We start from the raw sequence: 27,602 nt of genomic DNA on the forward strand, positions 1-27,602 counted from the left end.
GCTCCACGGGACAAGTTTGGGATTATAGGAGTCAAGCATCAGAATGAATTCAATTTTAAAAGAAAAACTGGCTTTGACTCCAAATGAACTCAAAGTTCAGCCAGTGGCACATTCGCGATAAATACAAGTTGTACTTTCGTATTTACAAGGTTGTGCCACTCAATGCTATTAAGAACTAATCATCCAAATTAAAGCTATGCATACTCCCATTACTAGTTCTATTCTCAGTGTATCGATTTTTATGAAAGCCCCATGTTATAGCTCAGCTCATAATGGGAAATAAGAACTTTTGGTTCTTAGAAGGAGACACCCTAAATCCTCTGATCTCATCCTTTCATTGCCCTCCTCCATGCCCTGTCCCACTTCTCACCCTGAGACAAGCCAATCTTATCAGATAGGTAGGGTCTCTGTCACTGTCTCATGAAAAATAGTTCTCAATGAAACAGAGAAAGATCATTCATTCCATGAGCAGCATTTGGCTTTAAGCCAAAGGGATAATAACCGCCTTCCCCAAAAAGAATCACAACCAATTCCATACTAACTCTTCTGCCCCTAATCTCTCATCTAAAATCTCCCAACAACGATCAGCACAAGGTACTGATATTATGTGACTTGAGGAGAAGGAAGGGGAGATATATATAGTTTTAATAAAACCCTCATGCACAATTAAACTTGATTAAAAGCCTAGAGAATACTTAAAGTAGTAATGAGTACAGAAGGCTGCAGAGCAGAGAGTACAGGTGTGTCCTTTCTTATAGTCAGTCAGTGCTGGGGAGTAGTAGGCAGATGTAACTTCACTTGAGCATTGGAGAAGCAAAAAAGTTGCCTTGTCATCCTAGGTTGGTAGAAGACTTGCTCTTGCTCCCAAATCTTGGAGTGTTCTTTGTGAGAGTGGAAAAGACTCTCTGTGACAGGGAACTAAATGAACGAGTCTTGAGAAGCTGATGTTCTGGAGTGGTCACAGGTCCCAATAAACTCACTTTAATATCTGGTATCTGTAGTGTTGAAAAGGCATTTGAGTTTTCAGTGACATGTAGGGTGCCAATGTTCTCTTGCTCCACCATCATAAACTGACTCCAATACTCCAAGGAAAGCAGGTGTTCAACCACCTTGGGTTGATGCTTGATATCCTGTAACATTGTCACTGGCACAGCATGGACCACTTGTGTAGGGCCAGACGTTAGCCAGATTGGCAACATCCATTTTAGTATGTGGACTCTGAGCCACTCTCTGCAAGTGAATCATAAGGAAAGCTAATATGTCCCTGTTGGCCTGGGACAGTACACCAACAGCCTGATACATGTCAGCTATTCTGTTGTCTTCATGTGTGATATTTGCTGCTTCTATAAAAGCTTTGTTCAGGCAAAAGGTCATAAGAGGTTCTTTGAGATTTCACAGGAAGTCTTTTAGAAGGCTACAGACACCATGGAAATCATCCACTTTGCTGAGGAGGGGTACAGTTTTCACTCTGAGGAATTTCTGTTTGAACTCTTTTACTGTGCAGTCATAGCCCAAGATACTATACAGGCCTGCCTGTCAGACCTCTCTGCTTAATCTCATTTACACAATGCACAACAGCGGAAGGGATCATTGGAGAAGTCTGGGACACAAAGTCTGCCAGCATTCCCTCTCCAGTCTTGACAGGTGTTCCTATCAGGGTAGGAAGGCAGGGAAGGGGACAGCAGTCCTGACATTCTAGATGAGAGACCGCATGACAGTCTTGACACTTCAGAGATAGTTTTCCAAATTTTATCCACTTTCCACATGGAACACAGGACTCAGGTTTAATAACTGTCTTAGAGACAAAGTCATGCAGGCACATCTCTCCATTACTCTGTGTCGTGCCCACACTGTCTGTCTCAGTTCTTGGCTCCAGCTGCCTGCTGTTTAGGGTGGAGTCACTGTTCCAAGGATGTAAAGTACCTGTTTTCCTTTGGCTCCTGACCCAGTATGGCACAGTCTCAATAGTGGACACAGCTTTGATGGGCCCGCCATCATTGGAAACAGTCACTGTAATTTTTGCAACTATGGATTCATTCCCCTGGTCTACTGTGGAGCCAATGGAACAAGTTTTCTGTACACGTCCAGGAGGACCATCAACAAACTGTCAGCTACAAGAGCACCCCTTTTCTCTCTTCTTCAGTTTGAAAGTCTTCACCAAAGAAGAGTCCCAATCCAGTGATTCATCAGTCTTATCAAAGATGATATATGATAAAATGGAACCAGATTCATCAATGGTTGATAGTCTTTTGTTCCCAGCATTGCTGTTGGATGGTTGGCCCCTGTTGAGAAAAGCCAGACACCAGGGACTATTGGTGGGTGGAGGGTAGGGAGGGATAGCATTAGGAGAAATACCTAATGTAGTTGACGAGGTGATGGATTCAGCCAACCAACATGGCACGTGTATACCTATGTAACAAACCTGCATGTTCTGCACATTAAAGTGCAATAAAAAAGAAAAGACAGAGCTGATTTTTGCTCCCCGCTTAGTTGAATGCTGCCAGATGTGTCACACATGAGCATCTCTTGAATCAGCCGAACCTGTAATTCCAGCTTTTTGCCATCAGCCTCAGCTCTCTGTCTCTGTTTGAGCTCTACATCCACCTGATTACATATGTGCTTCAGCTTAACATCCAGAGCACTTCGCTCAATCTCTGCTTTCATCAAAAGATCCTTTTATTCCACCAGCTCATGGTCAGTCTTCTGCCACTTTTAAAGGAAATCTTCAAATTCCTTTGCCAACTGGATAATTTGGAGTTTGTTTCCATCACTGAGAATCTCCACCTGGTGCATAAGCTGCTCAAACAGATTCTGCATTTTCAACATCATAGTATCCATCTTTTTGCAGTCAGCCTGGCCTTACCTGGGGAGCCCTTCACTTCACTCCCCACCTTACCCAATGGCAGAGCAGTGCCCTACTGCTAGCTCCTGAGGCACATTTTACATGGCAGCAGGTGAGAAAGAGCAAGTGTGAGAAGGAAGAACCATCAGACACTTATAAAACCATCAGATCTTGTGAAAACTCACTCACTATCAGGAGAACAGCATGGAGGACACTGCCCCTATGATCCAATCACGTCCCACCAGGTCTCTCCCTTGGCATCTGGGGATCATGGGGATCACAATTCAAGATGAGATTTGTATAGCAACACAAAGCGTAACCATCTCAGAGAGGAAAGTGCCAGGCAACAGGGTTGATCTCAGCTGAAGCCTCAGACCATGAATTTTAAGTGGCTTTTTAATAGGCACATATTATTGTGTACTTTTCTCCAAAAGGACCCAAGACTAGAAGGGAGAGTTGCACTGTTTCATAGTGACACTTCTGCAGGCAGGCTCTGGAAAAAGAACCCAGGAGCAATAAGTGTGAGTAAAGATATGCAATTTGTGGGATAGACTGGAAAGGGATGATAGGAGGAACCCTGAGAAGTTAGGGGACCAGCGACCTCAGTAGGGTATAAAATTTGTGTATCAGAAATAACCAAAGTGAGAGCACTGGTGAAAGAAATGATTGTGATCAGTGAGGTGGCTGCAAGAGTTACAATTTCAGAGGCAGAGCAGTTTCAGTTAATGAAACATTCTGAGAAAATAGTAATGGGAATGAGAGGCTAAAGTGGCAACAAGCTGCAGTCAATAAGTTTGAGAAAGTAAGAGATATCTGAGGTTGGGGCACTAGATGGAATAGCCCCATAGACACTGAATTCATCAAGGATGTTATATTAGTCTGTTCTCACACAGCTATAAAGAGCTACCTGAGACTGGGTAACTTATGAAAAGAGGTTTAATTGACTCATAGTTCCACAGACTGTACAGGAAGCATGACAGGGAGACCTCAGGAAACTTACAATCATGGGGGAAGGTGAAGAAGGAAACAGGCACCTTCATCACATGGTAGCAGGAGAGAGAGAGTGCACAAGAGAAGTGCCACACACTTTTAAACCCATCAGATCTTGTGAGAACTCACTATCCTGAGAACAGCATGGGGGAAATCTGCCCCTATGATCCAGTCACCTCCCACCAGGTCCCTCCCCCAACATTGAGAATTACAATTCAACATGAAATTTGTGTGGGGACATAGAGCCAAACCATATCAGATGTCAAACCAGCTTCCTACACACAGTAGAAAATAGGGCTGGTGGACAGTTCCAGCACCTCTCAAATTTTTGTTGGTAACTTAATTCTTTCTCCAGTTCCAGATCTAAAGATTCTAGCAAAGGACTTCAGTGATGTGCCTGTGCTTATACCTAGAGAGTCAGAGTGTGATGATTAAAACCAAATCATTAAAGTGAGAAAAAAAAGCAGTTTTCCAAAAGATGAAATGTTGTTCCCAGAATGAAGTTGATATATTACAAACAAAAACAAACAAACAAATTACACCTGCATGTCCACCACATTTGCAAGACCGTAATGTTGTTCACACAGAATCTGTTGTTTAAAGCTCCTATCTCCCAGAACTCATAGTGTGTGGTCTTTAAATAGTTCCCAGTAAAAGGAACCAGGACCCTCTGGAGAAATGGCTGAATCTACCTCTGCAGCAGGATGAGCTTGGAAGATCTAGTCATAAAAGGAAGGAAAAAAGCTATCTGGGATCACATCAAAAAGACACAGGAACCTAATTGAAGGGTCTGCCACTAGGAAAAGATGGGGCAGCTTGAGTATTGTATTAGTTCATTTTCACACTACTAATAAAGACATACCCAAGAGTGGGCAATTTACCAAAGAAAGAAATTTCATTGGATTTACAGTTCTACATGGTTGGGGAGGCCTCAGAATCATGGCAGAAGGCAAAAAGACAGGTCTTACATCCCAGCAGGCAAGAGAGAGAATGAGAGCCAAGTAAAATGAGTTTCCCCTTATCAAATCATCAGATCTCGTGAGATTTATTCACTACCACGAGAACAGTATGGAAGAAACAGCCCCCATGATTCAACAAGTCCCTCCCACAACACGTGGGAATTATTGGAGTATAATTCAAGATAAGAGTTGGATGAGGACACAGAGCCAAACCATATCAACTATGAAAAGGAGTAATGACTGTAATGGACCAAACACCTCAAACAGGTTAAAAATCCATGAGTTCAAAATGATAAAAAAACTCATTAGCCCTTTTGGAACTTGAATGATATGGTACCAATTCACTATTCTGAAACTAGTAAATACATGAAAATACTATTCATCCTGTATTTTAGCATAAGCAATTAATTGATAGGGGGTAAGTTCTACTTTACAGAAGAAGTTAAGTGTAAGTCCATAAATGCAGAAGTAATGATAGAATTGGTATATCATCATTACTTGAAAAATAGGCATATTGGGAAGGCAACACCTGAATCTACTGATCAATGTAATATCACAAGCAACTAGATATTGTATTATATTTTTGCTTTATAAAGGCCCCAGTTAGTTACCTCTTTGCATCCAGGCCCTCACATTCCAACTTTGAACTCAGTCATGTGACTTCCTTTGCCCCATAGATGGTAAGGGAGGGCTTGAAAAAGCACTTGTGAGGTATACAAATACTTCTGCCTTTGTATTAGTCTGTTCTCATGCTGCTATGAAGAACTTCCCAAGACTGTGTAATTTTAAAGGAAAAAGGTTTAATTGACTCACAGTTCTGCAGGGCTGGGGAGGCCTCCGGAAACTTACAGTCATGGCAGAAGGGGAAGCAAAAACATCCTTCTTCACTTGGTGGCAGGAAGGAGAAATGCTGAGCAAAGGGGGAAATGCCCTTTATAAAACCATCAGATCTCATGAGGACTCACTCACTGTCACAAGAACAGCATGACGGTAACCACTCCCATGATTCAATTACCTCCCAATGGGTCTCTCTCAAAACATGTGGGGATTATGGGAACTACAACTTAAGATGAGATTTGGCTAAGGATACAGACAAACCATATTATTCCCCTGGCACCTCCCAAATAACATGTTCTCACATTTCAAAACTAATTATAGCTTCCCAACAGTTCCTCAAAGTATTTACTCATTCCAGCATTAATTCCAAAGTCCAAGTCCAAAGTCTCATCTGAGACAAGGCAAATTCCTTCTGCCTATGAGCCTGTAAAATTGAAAAGCAACTTAGTTACTTCCTAGATACAATGGGGGTACAGGCATTGGGCAAATACACCCATTCTAAACAGGAGAAATTAGCCAAAACAAAGGGGCTACAGGCCTCGTGCAAGTCCAAAATCCAATAGGGCAGTCATTAAACCTTACCGTTCCAAAATGATCTCCTCTGACTTCATGTCTCACATCCAGGTCACACAGAGAGAAGGGTCCCCATGGTCTTAGGCAACGCTTCCCCTGTGGCTTGGCAGGGTACATCCCCCTCTCAGCTGCTTTCATGACTAGCATTGAGTATCTGTGGCTTTTCCACACACGGTACAAGCCATCAGTGGATCTACCATTCTGCGGTCTGGAGGATGGTGACCCTCTTCTCTGTGTGGTGGCTCCCTACCCTACATTTTCCTTCCACACTGTCCTAGCAGGGGTATGAGAATTCTACTCCTGCAACAAACTTCTGCCTAGACATCCATACATCCTCTGAAATCTAGGCAGAGGTTCTCAAGCCTCAATTCTTGAACTTCTGTGTACCCGCATGACCAACCTCAAGTGAAAGCCACGAAGGCTTAGGGCTTGCACCCTCTGAAGCAACACCCTGAGCTATATATTGCTTCTTTTAGTCACGACTGGAGCTGAAGCAGCTGGGATACAGGGCATCATGTCCTGAGGCTGCACAGAACAGGAGGGCCCTGGGCCTGGTCTACAAAACCATTTTTCCCTCCTAGGCCTCTGGACCTATGAGGGAAAGGCCTGCTGACATGCCCTGAAGACAGTTTCCCCATTGTCTTGGTGATTAACATTCGACTCCCCATTATTTATGCAAATTTCTGCAGCTGGCTTGAATTTTTCCCCAGAAAATGAGTTTTCTTTTCTATATCCCAGGCCAGAATTGTCAGATGTCTGTGCTGCCTTGAGCAGTATCAACCCCCTACTCTAGGAAAATCTTGCAACTTACAATTCAGTGCTCTTTTCAACCAAAAGCACAATCATTCTCCCAGATTTTTATAGTTAAATATTAACTTTGCCACCAGTATATTTGGCATGTAAAGCAAACTGATCATTTTTTAGCCTACATAGGAGAATATCTGCTTGAGAATTCAGTCTTGAACTGATCTCTCTAAATTCTGTCAAAAGTATAGGTGAGAAAAAATTATATTTGATAGCATGAATAAGAGATGTAAAATCCATTTTTCTGTATTTTCTATGTTCTATTTTAGTTATCTTTTAGTATTACTGTAGTTCTTTGGGATGCTATGTATCTGTAATGTGGTTAGTAATTTACTGTAAATACTTTAGCCTAAGAAATGGATCTATTCAGGCGCATAATTTAGTTCTAGGTTATACATACCTCAAGGCTGGTTAGTTGGTATTTAACCAAAAGCCAATAATCCGGAAGAGGCTACCAAAAGCACTTTGGTTATATTTACCTTCATTTAACACTAGAAGGTGTTTTAGTTACCACTACTGACATGATAAATTATTTTCTTCCCACTGGACAAATAAGTGGTGTTAGAGATGTGGAGAAAAACATTTCTATTTTTACATGAAAGCTTATACCTTCCAGAATGGAGAAGAAGGCTTAATTCTGAATCAGTTCTGTGTTTAATCACTGACTTAGAGAACTGTTGCCTAAACCAAACTATGATGTTAGCATCTCATATTGGAACATTGTCACATTTCCTCAAGTGAACCATTTATACAGGATAGAAACTTGAAAGGACCAAGAGCTGGAATATCACTGAGTTTGTAATACATTATATGACTATTTCTTTGCGGTATTTCTTTTAACACCATGTACTTACAATCGTTCCACTAAGAATTGGACTTCTGCAGTGGAGTCTAAAGACACTCTTCCCTTTTCCTCCATAGACAGCTAAATTCTTCCCTTTGGCAGTAGACATCTTTGTGTTCAGTGGAGAGAGAAGCCTTCTCACAGCCCCTGTAGTATGAACTAGGGCTGGTCAACTCCAGGAATGAGTAGCTGACCTCCCACTGCTGCCATCAGCTGCAATCTGAGATCCTGCTCCAACGATCAAACACCTTTTAAAAGGAGACTGTGAGGAGCTAGGGTCTTTTCTCAACTGGAGGGAGAAGACTCTAGAGAATCATTGCAGCCTTTTTAGTAACCTGCTGGAAATCTGGCTGATGCATGATTACTCAGGGAGAAACAAATCATTTCCCAATAACTGCTAACTGTGTGCATTCCCTCCACAGCCTAACGCCCACTCACAACTCAGAGCCTTGGGTAGATTATATCCTAATCCTTGAGTTATTTTCTCTTCAAAGAGAAAAGACATTTTAGATTTTAAAGAAAGTACAATAACACGTTAAGAAATTCATTCAGCCACTTCAATAATCATTGCTCAATTAAATTTCTATCATTCTGTACTTTCTTAAATATTATTCTATTCCCTCCACCCCCACTGCATCTCCCAAGTACTCTTGGGTGTTCAAAATAAATTCTAAAAATCTGGCTCACCTCTGAAAGACATTTATAAATATGTTTTCCATTTCGATCTGGCAGGTCTCATGCTCTTATTGTCCTACTTTCCTTGCACATGCCTTTTCTGGCTGGCCCTGTTTGGCTTTTTGTGCATTATTTAGCCTCCCTCGTGCATTGTTCATCTCCGTGCCCTGCATTCTACCTTCAAGCTCTATTTTACTGACTTTCTTCTGTTACTGGGAAACTTCCCAGTTTCCTTCCAGGCTATTCAGTTTCCTTGGCATTACTTGCTCATTGATCATTTTTAACCACTTTTCCGCTTCTGCTGCTTGGCCCAAAGTGAAATGTGAGACTACTGAAAGATTTTGAGGAAATTACTCTGATGCTGCTGAGCAGGAGTCTTTTCAGCTGTTTTTTTTTTATCTCCGTGTCCTCAAAGTCACAGGTGCTTCTCATTCATATTGAGATCCTATCGCATTTTGTAATTTGACCTGAATTACTGCTTTGATCAAAAGCAAGGATGCACATTGCATCATGAATTTTGTCATATTCTCCAATATTTACACTAAAGTAGACCCTTCAGATGAACTTTAAATGTTTTACATTTACTGACAAAATTATAAAGCAAACCCAGAAAAGTTAATCTTTTGGGAGCCTCTGCTCTGAGGCTATGAATCTTGGCTTTCTAAACCAGATTTGGATGTGTTAATCTCTTTGCTTTAGAGTGTCATTTCTCTGGTAAGAATTTGTCAGGTAAAATACAATAGACATTTTAAGCACATAAAGAAAAATTAATTTCTATATATATATTTTTTTTAGTTTACTAATCCTCTATTGAGTTTTGCAGTTTTGATTTGGAAACTCCATTTGTTCAGAAATTAGAGTGATATTACAAAGCCTTAGAAGTGAGCATTACTTGACAATCAACCTTTTAAATTGTATGGCATGATTCTCAAATGATATTCCTTATGTTATTCAAGCACCCTCTTCCTTTTTCAAGTTTATACATACATTTCACTCTCTCTTTCTTCATTCCATCTGCTAACACCGCCAGTCTAACACTTCAGCTAGAACTATGCTTTCTTCCTTAACCTAACCATGTTGACTTGTTCAACAATGAACTTGTTAAATAGCACATCACTCAAACTAATAGCATACCAACATCTTTCGTTTGTTCTTAAATTACAGTTTATATCTAACAGATTATATTGTTTAATTAAATAGATTGTCTCAATGTGTTAGCGTTCTATTAGCGTTTAATGTCTGTTTATTAGGCCCCATTTGAGGTTCCTGTTATATTTGCAAATAATGAGTTTTGATTTCTTTAAAATATTCTGCAAATTTGTTTTCCTACTAATTCAAAATGGGCTTCTTTTAGTCAATACCCTGTCAATATAAGTTTTCTCTATGCTTCTTCCAATGTATATAATGTTCAAAGACAAGGAGAGGCTAGCTTATGCTCTGGTAACACATGACTCCAAAATTGTAATGGCTTAAGGCAATAAAAATTTATGTTCATCTTGAGTCAGCTATACCTCTCCTCCACACAGGATTCATTCCTGGACCCAAAGCTGAGGAAGAAACCCATATCTGAAACATGTTTGGCTTTTCAGTAGAGGGAAATGAAAGAAAGTGTAGCGCAGCACACACTGACTCTTAAAGTGTCTGCCCAGAAGTGGCACCATGACTTCTGCTCACATTTCATTGGCCAGGCCTGAGCTCAATAAGCAGGGGGTGAGGGGAAGATGAAAGGTAGACTATAGTATCCCAATTAAAGAAAATATTGCATCAGTTAGAAATCAGAACATAAACACATTGCTACTGGGTTGTAAAATCAAAGGAAAATATAATGATATAAAGCAATAATTCGATTTTATCATGTAAGGACTTATATTTGGTTTGAGTGAGTAGTAACAAGGCCTCATAATAATGCAATTAAATTATTTATTTCAATATACCTTTGTAGGTATGCTTTTTCTTTTATTTCTTTTACTTATCTGGATTTTTCTTATTTTGCCTAATAAAACTCTTATGCAGTGTGAGGCACTGCTGGAAGATAGTATATTCCTTGGTGATATCTTTATATAATGTATAATTAGCATTACATTTTTATAAATTTTAAACTTTATTTTATAAATTATCATATGTAAGCCACAGTATTTCTTCAGTCATTAAAACAACATAACTATTTATTCTCTAAACATATGTGTTTAGAGAATAAACACGTATGTTTTAGAGTTTAATGAAATACTCTAAAAATAGAGGACCTTTTTCTCTCATTGCCCATTTTTTTAAGAGTTGAAGATATTTGCCTCTATTAAATATAGTAACAAATAGGCAAAAGACAAATACTTTTTTTGTTTTTTTGAGACAGAGTCTCACTGTGTCACCCAGGCTGGAGTGCAGTGGCACGATCTCAGCTAACTGCAACCTCTGCCTCATGGGTTCAAGAAATTATCCTGCGTCAGCCTCCTGAGTAGCTGGGACTACAGGGGCCCCTCACCACACCTGGCTAATTTTTTTTTTTTAATCGAGTTGGGATTTCACCATATTGGCCAGGATGGTCTCAAACTCCTGACTTTGTGATCTACCCACCTCAGCCTCCCAAAGTGTTGGGATTACAGGCGTGAGCCACCATGCCTAGCCAATAAATACACTTTTTAAAGTAAGTTTTCTAAGCTTAGCTATAGCTTCTGCTTATCAAGCATTTACCAGGCTTATTTATTCAATAATACTTACTAACTGCCCAGACTCTATTTACAGTGAGCAAGGCACTGAGGATATTACGGTGCATAAAACAATGTACCCTTGTCCTCAAGGAGTTTAAATTTTAGTTGCAGAAATATAAAATATACTGTTAAATAAATACATATGATAATTATAGATTGTGATAAGTGATAAGAAGAAAAAAATGGATGTTGTGTTTCAGGAACTAATTGAGATGGACTGAGTATAATCCAAGGTATATTTTGGAAATAAAATATATGTCTTATTGATGGAGTATATATATGGAGTATATATATACAAGATGAGGAATTGGGAGGAATTGAGGATCACTCAGTGTCTAATAGACTAACTGGATAGAAGACAGTATCTTCTGATATGGGAAAGAAAAGAAGAAAATAGGGTTTGGGGGTAAAAGGAAGCAGAGGACTCCTATTTTTGACATGTTAAGCTTGAGGAGCTTATTAAACAGAGGTACAAACATCCAATAGAGAGTAATTGTGATATATAATTAGAGACATTATATATTTCATATGATGTAATTTTCATATTGTTATCTGATATTATACACACACACACACACACACACACACACACACACACACGGAGAGAGATTCAAACCATTCCCTTATTTTTGAATACCATCTATATGTATACACAGACACACGCACATACAACAGTTGAAGACACTGAGGGCCTAGGACAGAGCTCTAAGAAATTATGATGTTTAGAGTTCCAACAGAGGAGCTGGAGCCAGCAAAGAAGGTAGAGAAGGAATGCAAAACTTTTTCTGTTAAGATTCAAATATCCTGGTCTTGGCAAGCCATAGGGGCTCTTTCTCACAGCTACCCAACTCTGCAGTTATGGTACAAAAGCAGCCATAGACAATACATAAATCAATAAATGTGACTCTGTTCCAATGAAGCTTTATTTATGGATCCAATTTGAATTTTATGTAACTCCTGTGGTTTAGGAAATATTCTTTTTATTAATTTTCAATTACTAAAAAATGTAAAATCATTCTTAGCTCACATGTACTACAAAAGCAAGTGGTGGGCCAGATTTTGCCCATGGGCTGTGGTTTGCTGATCTCTGAGGTGTTAGTTATCCATAACTGTGTAACAAATTACCCTAAGATTTAGCAGCTTAAAACAACTCTATTTTCTCATGGTTTCTGTGGACCCGGCATCCAGGCTCAGTTTAATTGGGTTCTCTGAACCACGTTCCCTTGCAAGCTGCCATTGAGGTGTTGGCTGGGGCTGCAGTCATCTCAAGGCTCAACCGGGGAGGATCTGCTCCCAAGCCCCCCAGCTGGTAGTTGGTAGGATCTACTTCCTGACTGGCTATTGACTGGAGACTTCCTTCCATTTTTTGCTGTGTAGCCTTTTCCAGAGAGAAGCTCAAAACATGGCACCTGGTTTATATAAAAGGGAAAAAAGAAAAAGAGAGATCATGAAAGAGTGAGCAATATGGAAGCCAGACGCTTTGTAATCTAATCACAGACGTATCATTCCATCACTTGTTGTATCTTGTTCATTCGGAAGGAAGTCTCTGGATCCAGCCCACATGCAAGGTGAGGGGATTACACAAGGGCACGTGGGAGGTGGGAACCATTGGGGAACCATCTTAGAAGCTACCTTCAATACCTGGAGAGTGTGATGTCACACTCAGAGGCAGAGAGGAGAGCGGCTCCAGAAGGCGAAGGGAGCAATTTCATTAAGTGTTGCTGAAAGGTTTGTAAAGATAAGGATGGAAAAGTTTTAATAGGTAGCAGAGGTTGAAATAAAGAATGAAATGCAGGAGAGTTAAATGGAAACTGTGTAAAGGCCACCTTCAAGAATGTTTGCTACAAAACAGAGGCTAGAATGAGACCACTGCTAGAAAAGAAAGTGAAGTAAGGATGATTTTTTTTTAAAGGAAGAAGTTTAGTAATAGAGCATTTTTGTATGCTGATGGAAATACTCCTGTAGAAAACGAGAGAGATTCTTGGTGCAAGGGAGAAGAATGAAAACTGAAGGACTATTTTTCAGAAATGGAGAAGTGTTAGGATCCACATTCCCTGTGTAAGGATGGGTCTCTGATGGGAGGTAGGAGACATCTTTCAATGTAACCATGTAGAACACCGGGAGACATATCAAAGCAATTTGTCAATTTGATGGTGAAAAGATAAAGGAGTTTCTGGAAAGTTTTTATAGATTCAGATACACGTGAAATCAGCAAATTGATAGGGAGGTCTGAGGATGGAGGTGTACTTATGAGATTGACTGCTATTTTTTGCTAAGTAGGAAAGTAAACTTACTGGGACTACATTTAAAATTGCCTGGCATGGTTGAGCTTTGAGTTAAAATTGTTAATATAAATCAGTCATCCTGATGACTTGATTTTCTGTAGTAACTTCCAGCTGCTCACGTTTGTGCATGGAGAAAATGGATGTTTGAGGTTTTCCTGACATGTGCAATAGAGTGAGGGAGGATAAAGACACTAACTATATTCAAAAAAGGAGTAACTAGGCCAGAGTATCAAGGCTGATCCATAGAGAAGTAAAATCAGCCAGTGTAATAGTGAGAGAATAGTGGAATTATAGGAAGTAAATACTCCTTTATAGAAAAGTGAGATGCAATTAAGAAGTTGACCATTTTATTTTATTATTTTTCTTCTTTTTATTGCATTTTGGGTTTTGGGGTACATGTGAAGAACATGCAAGATTGTTGCATAGGTACACATATGGCAGTGTGATTTGCTGCCTTCCTCCCCTTCACCTATATCTGGCATTTCTCCCCATGCTATCTCTCCCCACCTCCCCACCCCCCGCTGTCCCTCCCCTATTTCCACTCAACAGACCCCAGTGTGTAGTGCTCCCCTCCCTGTGTCCATGTGTTCTAATTGTTCAACACCCACCTATGAGTGAGAACATGCAGTGTTTGATCTTCTGCTCTTGTGTCAGTTTGCTGAGAATGATGGTTTCCAGGTTTATCCATGTCCCTACAAAGGACACAAATGCATCGTTTTTGATGGTTGCATAATATTCCATGGTGTATATGTGCCACATTTTCCCTGTCCAGTCTATCATCGATGGGCATTTGGGTTGGTTCCAGGTCTTTGCTGTTGTAAACTGTACTGCAATGAACATTCGTGTGCACGTGTCCTTATAGTAGAACGATTTATAATCCTTTGGATATATACCCAGTAATGGGATTGCTGGGTCAAATGGAATTTCTACTTCTAGATTCTTGAGGAATTGCCACACTGTCTTCCACAATGGCTTTGTTTGACTTGCAAAACAAGCGGGAGTTATTGTTCACATATTGTTCACTGAGGGGAGTTATTGTTCACATATTGAACAGGTTTCAAACTGTTACCATGGTTATAAAACTATCTGTCTTAGAAAACGCTTGTGGAAACTTTAATTCTCAATTCTTTCTTTTGTTTTTCATTCATCCAGAGCTAGAGCTATGGAAAAGATAGTCAGGGAATTTCCAGATTTTACTATGGTTGTTGATTCAAGACATGGTTTGTGAAGGACTAATTTTTAGGTTGAGCATTGATCAGTGTAATTTTGTTCTGTGTTTCTCTGGAATATTTTAAGTCATTTGTCAGAAAAGTGGCTGTGTCAAAGTATTTGAGACACTGGACAACAAACATTGAACAACTGTGAGACAAATATATAAATAAATGTACTTAAGAATTGATTAGAAGATTCCCCACAACTGGGGGTGATTAAGGAGTTAATTCCCAACTGTTTCTTGCATCCTTCTTAAATAGCCAGGCTGCCTTTTATTTTAGCTGAGATATAGAGTGTTTTACCTTGTCTGAAGTGTTAATTCAGTACTACATGAAGTGTTGGCCAGGAGCATTTTCTTCTCTGGTTGGCCAAAAGAAAGTGTACACACACACACACACACACACACACACAAAAGAAAGTGTTCACACACACACACACACACACACACATACACACACACACACACCCCTACAGTCGGATACCACACAATGATGCTTTGGTCAATGGCAGACCACATATGTCATGGTAGTTCCATAAGATTAATACCATGTTTTTACTGTACCTTTTCTATGTTGGATATGCTTAGATATACCGACTCTCACCATTGTGAGATACAATGCAACTGCCTGTAGTATTCAGTACAGCAATATGCTATACAGATTTGCATCTTAGAAGCAATAGGCCCTACCATATAGCCTAGGTGTGTAGTAGACTATACCGTCTAGTTTTGTGTAAGTACACTCTAGGATGTTCCCACAGTGATGAAATCCCCTAATGAGGCATTTCTCAGAACAAGCTACACATAACTGTATATGCAAATTTTGAATTTATATTCTTTCTTATAATGTTTTATCTTTAAATCTATTTTGCCTATTATTAATATAGATGTACCAGCTTTGTTTGTATTATTACCTTCTTTGTATATTTTTACATATTCTTAGTTTTAAATGTCCTGTGTCCTTATGTTTTAGATACAGCTAGAATTTTAAAATTTACTCTGACAAGGTTAGTCTTCTAATTAATGGATTATTTCACTTATATTCATGTGATTGCTTGTATTTTCAATTTATTTCTATCATTTTGTTTTGTGTTTTCTACTTACCCTTCTTTATTATGCTTTCTTTCCTTCTTTCTTGCCTGCTATTGAATTAATGTTTTATTTATTCTCTTTTCCTTCTCCATTAGACCAAAAGATATGTACTCTATTTCTACACTCTTAATGGTTAATCTCAACATTTTAACACTAGTTTAAAGTTAATGCATATCTCCACAGTTGTTCTGAACAATTTACCTCTAAATACAATTCTACTCACGTTATCTTTCTGTAGTTTATTCTTATCGTTTTTGTATTCTTAATATGATTATTTAAATATACTCATCCAGCTACAAATTTCTTAACAATTTCTTCTTGCATATCATTAACTTTTTTCTATATTTATAGTCTATCTTTATGAAGTACATCTTCTTTTTCAGTGAGTGGCAATTCTTAGTAAAGATGCCTCCAATTTTCTGTCATTTTTGAATATGAGTGATAGTTTAGCAGTGTGTATATTTCAGATTTACAGTTGTCTTCTCTAGAATTTTGGATGTATCATTCCATTGTCTTCTGGATTATATTGCTGCTGGTGTAAAATGTGCCATAAATCTAATTGTTATTATTTTGTAGGTAATCTTTTCTTGGATGCTTTTACTATCTCTGTTTCATTATGATGTATCTAGTGATTACTTTTTTATTTTTAAAAAATCTCCCTCAGAACTTCCTCAGAACATATAATTAATATTTTCTTCAGAGCCTGAATTTGAAGATTCATATACTTGAGTAATTTTGGAAAGCTACTATATCCTTAAATATTGCTTCTCTTGCAACCATTCTCTAGTCGCTCTACTCAAATCCTATTAGACTAATTCTAGATCTTTTGGGATATTTTGTGGCTACTTCTTACAATTTGCCCAACCTTGCAAAGATGAGTTTTGGGAAGATGCAAGTTGAGAAATTAAAACTAAAACTCAAGCTATGTATTTAACCTCAGTATGTCATAATTTGTCCTGTAATTTTTAACTTTTGTTTTATACCAGTAGGTTTTTAATTATATTTAGTTCTCCTATATTTTCAAAAATAGAAATACTTTTATTTTTCAACAGTAGCCAGATTAATATTTTTATGAAGTATAAACCTAGTCATGTAAGTCCCCTACTTAAAACGCTTCTTTGATTTTCTTTCTTTTCATTTAATTTTACTTTTAGAATCTGAAATAATTAATGTTCTTGAAAGCCTGGAATGATATGACTCCTGGCAACCTTTCCAGTCTCATATCAATCAATTGTCCACTCATATCAATCAATTGTCCACTAGGTTACTGCTGTCTGTTCAGTTCCTCCAGGGTGGATGTTCCTTCCCATGTTTGAGCCTTTTTACATACTGTTGCCTCTGGCTGAAAGCCTTGTCTCTGTCTCAGCTTTACCTGGAAGATACTCATTTATTTCTGGTCTCAGCTTGAATGTGTCTTCCTCAGGAAGCCTTCCCTGAACTGGCTGATTTCATAACCAGCCAAAGTTAAAGCCCATGTTGTTAACTCTCAAAACACCCTGAGGATTTTCTTTTCAGTGTAAATTATTTTTTAAAAAATTTTAATGTCTGTTCTGTCTACATGAATAAGATCCATGTGAATGAGGCTGGGTCAGTCTACTGACAAAAATAACCCAATAAAAAGGAAAAGGTGATATTTCAGGAGAAAAAGATATAATTGCAAGACCTAAGTCCAGGAGTAGGTGAGAGGATTCTTACCAACACAGCCAGGTTATTTGGCCTTATACAGGAGAATGGACAATTCTTCTGTTTTAACAGGTAGAAAGGCAGAGACTACAGGTATGAGAATAGACATCAGCTGGTTAGTAGTCAGTGAGAAAATAAGAAAGTTCTTAACCAATTACTTTTGTTTAATGAAATAAAAACAACAATGGGTGAGTTGAGATAGAGGTAGTGTTATATTTGAAAAGAAAAAAAAAAGTATGTTAAATTTTTTTTCTCCATGAATGAAAAAGGGAACCAGTTTAGTAAAAGTTTGGAATCCTACTTCTACTTAAGATTTGTGGTTGTAAGTTTAAAATGAGGACATCCTGTATGACCGTGACTTTAATTGCACCAGGAACAAAAGCAGAGGAGGCGGAGAGATGGACTTAAGCATGATTCATGTTTTGCCAGTGAGTGTCACTAGGGGAGAGAGAGGAGAGAAGCTGTGGTTGGATGGGAGTGATTATAACGATGAACCACATGCAGTCATCTAAAAAGCAGTGAGGGTTGTGCTCTAATCTTCAACAAATAGGGAAAAATGATCAGAAGGATTGTGGATACCTTCAACCCGGTAGAGTGAAGGATGTTAATCCAATATAGTTCTTCAAAAGAAGAGAAAAAATTTTGAAAGGGAGGTAAGAACAGTTGTTGGGAAACAACAATAAGGTGTGAAAAGGCACCTATCCCATACCCAGGCTCAGAGAAGACTCAAGTGATGCTATGTTCTTAGGGAAATACTAGATTTTGGTTAGAGCAAGTGGATGAAGGAGCATTCAGAGGAAGTGTTTGAGAGTACAGGGTACTTTACTAATGACAATGAATCCAGTAGAGCATACTAGAAGGATTTGGAGATCCATGACAGGTGGAATTTGGGTTGGATTATTGGATATACAGTGACGGTAGAGGTCCAGGCAATGCAGGAAGACCTTACGGGCTTAGACTTCTTACAATGACTTGAATGGGGAAGTACTGCATAAAAGATTCAGTAGGGGATTTCTCTACCTTTCTAGTGTGATCTCAGCCATTCTTTCCTGCAATCCTCCACCCATTCCATTTAAAACCTTCCACCCAACAGATACACAGCTGCCCCATTATGTCCTGTAAGCCTTTGTTCAAACTGATCCTTCTACTTATAAGGTTTTATCCCTCCTTCCTCCTTCCTCTAATAAATTTTCCCATATTCTTACCTAGTCATGGTGCATCTCTCCATATACCTCTACTAATACAATTGCTCGCATAGTCTCCCATTTACCTGTTTGTTTATGTATAATTATTTCTCCCACAATAGATTATAAGCTCCTAACCTGCAAATTAGGGGTGGCCCATAGTCTCCGTAGTACCTAGAACTGTACTCAAAGGTCAATAGAAATGTAGCTAACTAAATTGTCTGCTTTATTTCCCCTGAAGCCTCCAGACTTCAGCACTATATCCAAGATGGTGGTAAAGATTACCCATGGAACACCCAGATAGAAGAAGGCCTGTTGCCTTTGCCTCATTCTCCCCAATCCCAAACTAGCCCAGCCAGTGTTTTCTGGGGATAAACAGCCAAAAGCTGTTTAAAGTCACTTTTTATTTCTGGACTATGGAAGTATCCATGCAAGACATATAAATAAAATACTGCTCAAGTTGGTTGAACATTGGAAACCTAGGTTTCACATGCTCTAAAGATACAATTATAGATTATGGAGACCAGAAGATTCTGTTCTCATAGTAATGGCTACCGTCAAGGGTACCTTAATTTCACAAAGCTGTTTTGTTTACAAATACTAAATACACACACGCTTATAAAAACAAATTATTGCCGCCAGATGCTGTGGCTCACGCCTGTAATCCTAGCACTTTGGGAAGCCAAAGTGGGAGGATCACTTGTAATCAGGAGTTTCAGACCAACCTGGGCAACAAAGCAAAATCTCATCTCTATAAAATTAAAATAAATTTTTTAAAAAACAAATTTTTATTTAAATAATTAAAACTATTTGAGTACATTTTAAATTAACTACATCTGGTTTTATTACAACCAGGTGGTGGTTATAATTATTTTGTTATAATGAAATTTATAGTATATATGTAATTTTAAATGGATTATAAAGTAAAAATATAATTTCATAATATAGAAACTTCTTTCCTATATGAACATATTTTATTATTTTTACTTTCCTGAAAAGATTTATTTTAAGATGTCCCCATTTTATTTTTAAATGTCTTTGTATTTTATGGGGTTTTTTCTGCTTTAGAGATACTTAATCATCTTATTATGAACCTTTTATGTGATTTGTATGCATAACTGCTTTTCAGAGTTGATGAGCTCTTCCCACATTCTTTCGAACACACATGATAAATTTGATTTCTAAATTCCCAAATATTATAAATAATTATTTCTAAAAGAATTCTATGTGAAATTAAAATCTGTCTGTGGAAAACAGATGACTTTTAATTTATTTAACTTCCCAATGATTGTCAATTAATTACTGTAAATCTTTAATAGAGTACTATGAAGACTCTGAGGGTAGCACTAAAAGTCAGTGTACTCACATTATTTTAGGGTTCTGGGTGGAGAATTAAGTTATAGTTAAGAGGCGTTGCTTTCAAAGTCACATACTGGGCTGCGAATGCCTAGCAGTTCAGAGTGTGGTCTCCAGTCAAGCTGCCTGGGTTCAAATCCAGCTCTACCACTTCCTCAGAAGTGTGACCTTGGGTAAGTTACTTAAGCTCTCTAGGGCAGACACTATTGTTCCCTCTACAAATGGTATTCTCCATCTATTTTCCTCTGTACTTTTCTGGTTCACAGAGCCTTCACACCCCTAGAGAGGCCAAAATGCCAACCATTTCCCTGTGTTCCCTTGAAGTTAGGTATTGGCCTGTGCTCCAATCCTGTCAATGAGATGTGAAGAAAGTCTGCCAGAGATATTCTCAGACAGATTTTGCTCCCTATTAAATATAGAATAAGAGGCAATAAAACTCAGATCTTACCAGGTTTCCTGTTGTGTGAGATAAAATATTTTCCTTGTTAATTCAGCATATTTAATTGGGTGTTAGTTGCACATAAAAATATCTTGAATAATATACTATTCAATTCAATATTGAATAGACACAAGACAGCAGACACCCTTGTTTTTTCTTTATTCCAAGAGAAAGTTTTCAACATTTCACCATTAAGTATGATAACATGTATAGGATTTTGAAGAAATCCTTTATCAATAAACCCATTCCTAATTTACTTAAGGGATTTTTTTATAATCATAAATGTTGGTTGAATTTTTCTACATTATTGAAATAATCATATGATTTTTCTCCATTATTTTGTTAATATGACACATTATATTAATTTATTTGCAAAATTTATTTAATCTAAAATTCCCTGAAACTCAAGTTCCTTATGATGTACTTAATGTGTTATCTATTTTAGATATTGCTGGATTTGGCTTGCTATTTCCTCATGTTTATAAGTAATTTTAATTTTACTTTTTTGTCATAGCCTTATCAGATTTTGGGTTGAAGATATGCTGGCTTGCCAAAATGAGTTCATAAAAATCATAAGAGTATCCTCTTTTTTTCCAAATCTTTTGGAAGAATTTTGAAAGTATGGCAATATTTATTTCTTAAACATATTTTAGAATTTACCAGTTAATCTGTCTGAACTGCAGCTTTCTTTGTAGAAAAATTTTAAATTGAAATTTTAAAAATTAGACATTTTTTAAAAAACTGTAAGAATATTCAGATTCTCTGTTTCTTTTTGGGTCAGCATTGAACTAAATATATTTTTTAAATATCTACATGGTTTGTAACAATCTGCTTTTTATTCTTAACATATTATTTTTGTCTACTTTTTTTTTCATCTTTTTCTTAATCAGCCTTTTGGTTTTTTATTTCATTTATTTTTTTCTTTATTACAATTTATATAAATAATATAATAAATGCATAATATAATGTTATTGTGTATTTATTATTTCCTGCTCTCTAGTTTCTTTGGGTTTGTTTTGCTAGTCTTCTAACTTCTTGAACTAGAGATTAAGTTCATTAATTTCAGCCTTTTTTTTTTAAAGTATTTGCATTTGAGGCTACATATTTCCTAAGCACTACTTTTACTGCAGGTTTTTATTTGTATGATTTTCCTATTAATTAGTTAAGAGTAGTTTTTTAGTTTCCGGTATAATTTCTTTCTTGACCCATGGATTATTTACAAGTGTATTTTTATTTGCTAATATTTTGGATTTTCAAGTTTTTTGTCATTTGTCTAGCTTAGTTGGATTTTGGTCAGAAAACGTTCTTTAAAATTTGTTGAGACTTGCTTTATGGGCCAGTAGATAGACAATCTTTGTAAACACTTTGTACATTATTGAAAATAATGTGTATCATGTTGGGTAGTGTTACATCTATTTCCATTATGTCTAGATTGTTGACTGTGTTGCTTGAATATTCTATATTCTTGTTTTGTTTTATGTTTGGTTTACTTTCTTTAACAGTTGCTGTGTGTAATTATGGCTTTGTTTTGTTTTTTCTTAACAGGAATTTGGAATACTTTAGCAGTATTTACTCTACTCCCAATTTATATGCAATGATTATCATATATTTGAATTCTATATGTACATTTCAAACTATATAAGTATGATAAATATTATTATTTTATGTAGTCAGTATTTATTTCTATTTATCTGAATTTTTACCATTTCTATTGTTTTCTTTCCATCCTTAACCTCCTTCTATTTGATATCATTTTCCTTGTTCCTGATGAATATGTTTCTGGTTTCATTCACTGGATTTGCTGGTAGTAAATTGTTTCCTTTTTATTTATTTTATATTTACTCTGGGAGTATATTTTGATTGGGTAAAAAAATTCTACTTTGGCAAATTAGAAATGTCATACTATTATCTGCTGGCCTAATTGTTTCTGTTGAGAGATCAGCTCTCAGGCTATTTCTTTCATAGTAACCTACTTTTTCCTGTTTTTATCTTTTTCATTATTTTTCTTTTATTTTACTATGATGTGTTGAGATATGGATATAATTTTGTTTATCCTGAATTGAGTTATAGAAGTCCTTGAATCTATGATTTGCTGTCTTTCAGCATTAAAAAAAAAAATTCAGTCATTTTGTCTGCAAACATTGCTTCGTCCCATTTTCTCTGTTATTTCTTTCTGGCACTCTGTTTAAATTATATTAGACCTTTACACCTTGTATTCTATCCTTTATGGGTTATGTTTGTCTTTCTCTTTTCCCCTGTGTTCTGTCTTATCTCTCCATCTGAAGTCTGGATATTTTATTCTGAACTCTCTTCCAATTCACTAATTTTCTCTTCATCTGTATCTAATATGCTATTTAATCTACCTACTAATTTCTTATTTTTGATTATTGTATTTTATATTATATTTTTTACTTTTTTGGAGGGACCAAATGTGCTGTAACATTTTTTATTGTTTCTAGGTTTCACCTGAAATTTTTGAATATTATTATTTTTTTAATCAATTTATTTATTTTTTATTGTACTTTAGGTTCTGGGGTACAAGTGCAGATCATGCAGAATTGTTGCATAGGTACATAAATAGCAAGGTAGTTTGCTTCCTTCATCCCCCTATCACCTATATCTGGTATTTCTCCCCTTGTTATCCCTCCCCACCTTCCCCACTCACCGCTGTCCCTGACCTAGCCCCCTCAACTGACTGCAGTGTATGATGCTCCCCTCCCTGTGTCCACATGTTCTAACTGTTCAACACCTGCCTATGAGTGATCATATACGGTGTTTGGTTTTCTGTTCTTGTGTCAGTTTGCTGAGAATGATGGTTTCCAGATTCATCCATGTCTCTACAAAGGACACGAATTCATCACTTTTTATGGCTGCGTAGTATTCCATGGTGTATATGTGCCATATTTTGATTATCCAGTCTATCATTGAAGGACATTTGGATTGGTTCCAGGTCTTTGCTATTGTAAACAGTGCCATAATGAACATACGTGTGCATGTGTCTTTATAATAGAACAATTTATAATCCTTTGGGTATATACCCAGTAGTGGGATTGCTGGGTCAAATGGTATTTCTATTTCTAGGCTCTTGAGGAATCGCCACACTGTCTTCCACAATGGTTGAACTAATTTGCACTCCCACCAACAGTGTAAAAGTGTTCCTATTTCTCCACATCCTCTCCAGCATTTGTTGTCTCCAGATGTTTTAATGATCGCTGTTCTAACTGGAGTGAGATCATATCTCAATGTGGTTTTGATTTACATTTCTCTAATGACCAGCGATGTTGAGCATTTTTTCATATGTTTGTTGGCCTCATATATATCTTCTTTTGAAAAGTGTCTGTTCATATACTTCGCCAACTTTTGAATGGGTTTGTTTGTTTGTTTCTTATAAATCTATTTTAGTTCTTTGTAAATTCTAGGTAGTAGCCCTTTGTCAGATGGGTAGATTGCAAAAATTTTTTCCATTCTGTTGGTTGCCAGTTCACTGTAATGATTGTTTCCTTTGCTGTACATAAGCTCTGGAGTTTAATTATATCCCATTTGTCTATTTTGGCTTTTGTTGCCAACACTTTTGGTGTTTTAGCCATGAAGTCCTTGCCTATGCCTATGTCCTGAATGGTTTTGCCTAGGTTTTCTTCTAGGGTTTTTATGGTGTTAGGTCTTATGTTTAGATCTTTAATCCATCTGGAGTTAATTTGAGTGTAAGGGGTCCAGTTTCTGCTTTCTGCACATGGCTAGCCAGTTTTTCCAACACCATTTATTAAACAGGGAATCCTTTCCCCATTGCTTGTTTCTCTCATGCTTGTCAAAGATCAGATGATTGTAGATGTGTGGTGTTGCTTCTGAGGCCTCTGTTCTGTGCCATTGGTCTCTGTATCTGTTTTGGTACCAGTACCATGCTGTTTTGATTACTGTGGCCTTGTAGTATAGTTTGCAGTCAGGCAGCAGGATGTCTCCAGCTTTTTTCTTTTTGCTTAGGATTATTTTGGCTATGCAGGATGTCTTTTAGTTCCATATGAAGTTTGAAGCGTTTTTTTCCAGTTCTGTGAAGAAGGTCATAGGTAGCTTGATGGGGATAGCTTTGATTCTATAAATTACTTTGGGCAGTATGGCCATTTTCACAATATTGATTCTTCCCAACCATGAGCATGGAATGTTTTTCCATCTGTTTATGTCCCCTCTTATTTCATTGAGCAGTGGTTTGTAATTCTCCTTGAAGAGTTCCTTTACATCCTTTGTTAGTTGTATTCCTAGGTATTTTATTCTCTTTGTAGCAATTGTAAATGGCAGTTCACTTTTGATTTGGCTCTGTGTTTGTCTGTTATTGGTGTACAGAAATGCTAGTGATTTCTGCACATTGATTTTGTATCCTGAGACTTTGCTGAAGTTGCTTATCAGTTTAAGTAGATTTTGGGCTGAGATGATGGGGTCATCTAAATATGCAGTCATGTCATCTGCAAATAGAGACAATTTGGCTTCCTCTTTTCCTAATTGAATACCCTTTATTTCTTTTTGTTGCCTGATTGCTCTGGCTAGAACTTCCAGTACCATACTGAATACGAGTGGTGTGAGAGGGCATCCTTATCTTGTTCCAGATTTCAAAAGGAATGCTTCCAGTTTTTGCCTATTTAGTATGATATTGGCTGTTGGTTTGTCATAAATAGTTTTTATTATTTTGTGATACGTACCATCAATACCTAGTTTATTGAGGGTTTTTAGCATAAAGTGCTGTTAAATTTTGTCAAAGGCCTTCTCTGCATCTATTGAGATAATCATGTGGTTTTTGTATTTGGTTCTGTTTATGTGATGGATTACATTTATAGACATGCTATGTTGAACCAGCCTTGCATACCCAGGATGAAGCCTACTTGGTCATGATGCATAAGCTTTTTGATTTGCTGTTGCATTCTGTTTGCCAGTATTTTTTTTTTAAGATTGTTTCTTCAGTGTTCATCATGGATATTGGCCTGAAGTTTTCTTTTTTAGGTGCATCTCTGCCTGGTTTTGGTATTAGGATGATGTTGGTCTCATAAAATGAGTTGGGAAGGATTCCCTTGTTTTGTATTGTTTGGAATAGTTTCAGAAGGAATGATACCAGCTTCTCTTTGTATGTCTGGTAGAATTTGGCTGTAAACCCATCTGGACCTGGACTTTTTCTAGTTGGTAGGCTATTAATTGCTGCCTCAACTTCAGACCTTGTTGTTGGTCTATTCAGGGATTCAATTTCTTCCTGGTTTAATCTCAGGAGAGTGCAAGTGTCCAGGAATTTATCCATTTCTTCTAGATTTACTGGTTTGTGTGCATAGAGTTGTTTGTAGTAATCTCTGATGATAGTTTGTATTTCTGTGGAATCAGTGGCGATGTCCCCTTTATCATTTTTTATTGCATCTATTTGATACTTCTGTTTTCTTTTTTATTAATGTAGCTAGTGGTCTATCTATTTTATTGATCTTTTCAAAAAACCAGGTCCTGGATTTATTGATTTTTTGAAGGGATTTTTGTGTCTCTCTCTCCTTCAGTTCTGCTGTGATCTCGGTTATTTCTTGTCTTCTGCTAGGTTTTGAGTTTTTTTGATCTTGCTGATCTAACTCTTTCAATTTTGATGACAGGTGTTGATTTTAGATCTTTCCTTGCTCCTCATGTGTGCATTTATTGCTATGAAATTCCCTCTAGACACTGCTTTAAATGTGTCCCAGAGAGTCTAGTATGTTGTGCCTTCATTCTCACTGGTTTTGAAGAACATCTTTATTTCTGCCTTCATTTCATTGTTTATCCAGCCTACCTTCAGGAGCCAGTTATTCATTTTCCATCAAGTTATGCAGTTTTTGAGTTAGTTTCTTAATCCTGAGTTCTAATTTGATTGCACTGTGGTCCTAGACACTGTTTGTTATGATTTCTGTTCTTTTGCATTTGCTAAGGAGTGATTTACTTCCAATTATGTGGTCAACTTTAGAGTGAGTGTGATATATGCTTAGAAGAATATATATCCTGTGGATTTGGGGTTAAGAGTTCGGTAAATGTCTATTAACTTCGCTTGGTCCAGATCTTCATTCAAGTCCTGGATTTCCTTCTTGATTTTCTGTCTTGTTGATCTGTCTAATATTGTCACTGGAGTGTTAAAATCTCCCACTATTATTGTGTGGGAGTCTAAGTCTCTTTGTAGGTCATTAAGATCTTTCCTTTATGTATCTGGGTGCTCTTGTATTGGGTGCATATATGTTTAGAATAGTTAGCTCTTCTTGTTGTATGGATCCTTTTACCATTATGTAATGCCCTTCTTTGTTTCTTTTGATTTTTGTTGGTTTAAAGTCCGTTTTAACAGAAACTAAGATTGTCACCCCTGCTTTTTTTTGCTCTCCATTTGCTTGGTAAATCTTCTTCCATCCCTTTATTTTGAGTCTATGTGTGTCTTTTCAAGTGAGATGGGTCTGCTGAATACAGCACACTAATGGTTCTTTGCTTTTTATCCAATTTGCCAGTCTGTGTCTTTTGATTTGGACATTTAGTCCATTTACATTTAATGTTAATATTGTTATGTGTGAATTTGATCCTGCCATTTTATTACTGGTTGGTTGTTTTGTCCTTTGGTTGCCGTAATTTCTTCATTGCATCTTTGGTCTTTACCATTTGGTTCTTTTTTGCAGTGGCTGGTACTAGTTTTTCCTTTCTGTCTTTAGTGCTTCCTTCAGGAGCTCTTGTAGGGCAGGTCTGGTAGTGACAAAATCTCTCAGCAATTGCTTGTCCGTAAAGGATTTCATTTATCCATCACTTATAAAGCTGAGTTTGGCTGGATATGAAATTCTGGGTTGAGAGTTCTTTTAAGGATGTTGAATATTGGCCCCCCACTCTCTTCTGGCTTGTAGGGTTTCTGCCGAGAGATCTGCTGTGAGTCTGATGGGCTTCCCTCTGTGGATAACCCGACCTTTCTCTCTGGCTGCCCGTAGTATTTTTTCCCTTGTTTCAACCCTGGTGAACCTGACAATTATGTGCCTTGGGGTTACTCTTCTAGAGGAGTATCATTGTGGTGTTCTCTGTATTTCCTGTATTTGAATGTTGGCCTGTCTTGCTAGGTTGGGGAAGTTCTCCTGGATAATATCCTGAAGAGTGTTTTCCAGCTTTGATTC

The 27,602-nt window shown here is 37.4% G+C and overlaps 1 long non-coding RNA gene and 1 pseudogene across 1 annotated transcript; both read right to left on the reverse strand.

Annotated features, from left to right (window-relative positions):
• Window positions 1-386: 386 nt before the first annotated feature.
• On the reverse strand, window positions 387-27,208 carry LOC116530321. Its single transcript, XR_004259940.1, has 3 exons — window positions 27,198-27,208; window positions 25,624-25,628; window positions 387-552 (listed from the first exon to the last, which is right to left on the reverse strand). It is a non-coding gene; the product is annotated as an uncharacterized LOC116530321 (long non-coding RNA).
• Window positions 559-2,735, reverse strand: LOC116530318 (annotated as a pseudogene).
• Window positions 27,209-27,602: the final 394 nt, after the last annotated feature.

Source organism: Sapajus apella, unplaced genomic scaffold (assembly GCF_009761245.1).
Source record: "Sapajus apella isolate SASKATOON/1434 unplaced genomic scaffold, GSC_monkey_1.0 scaffold66, whole genome shotgun sequence".
NCBI lineage: Eukaryota > Metazoa > Chordata > Mammalia > Primates > Cebidae > Sapajus > Sapajus apella.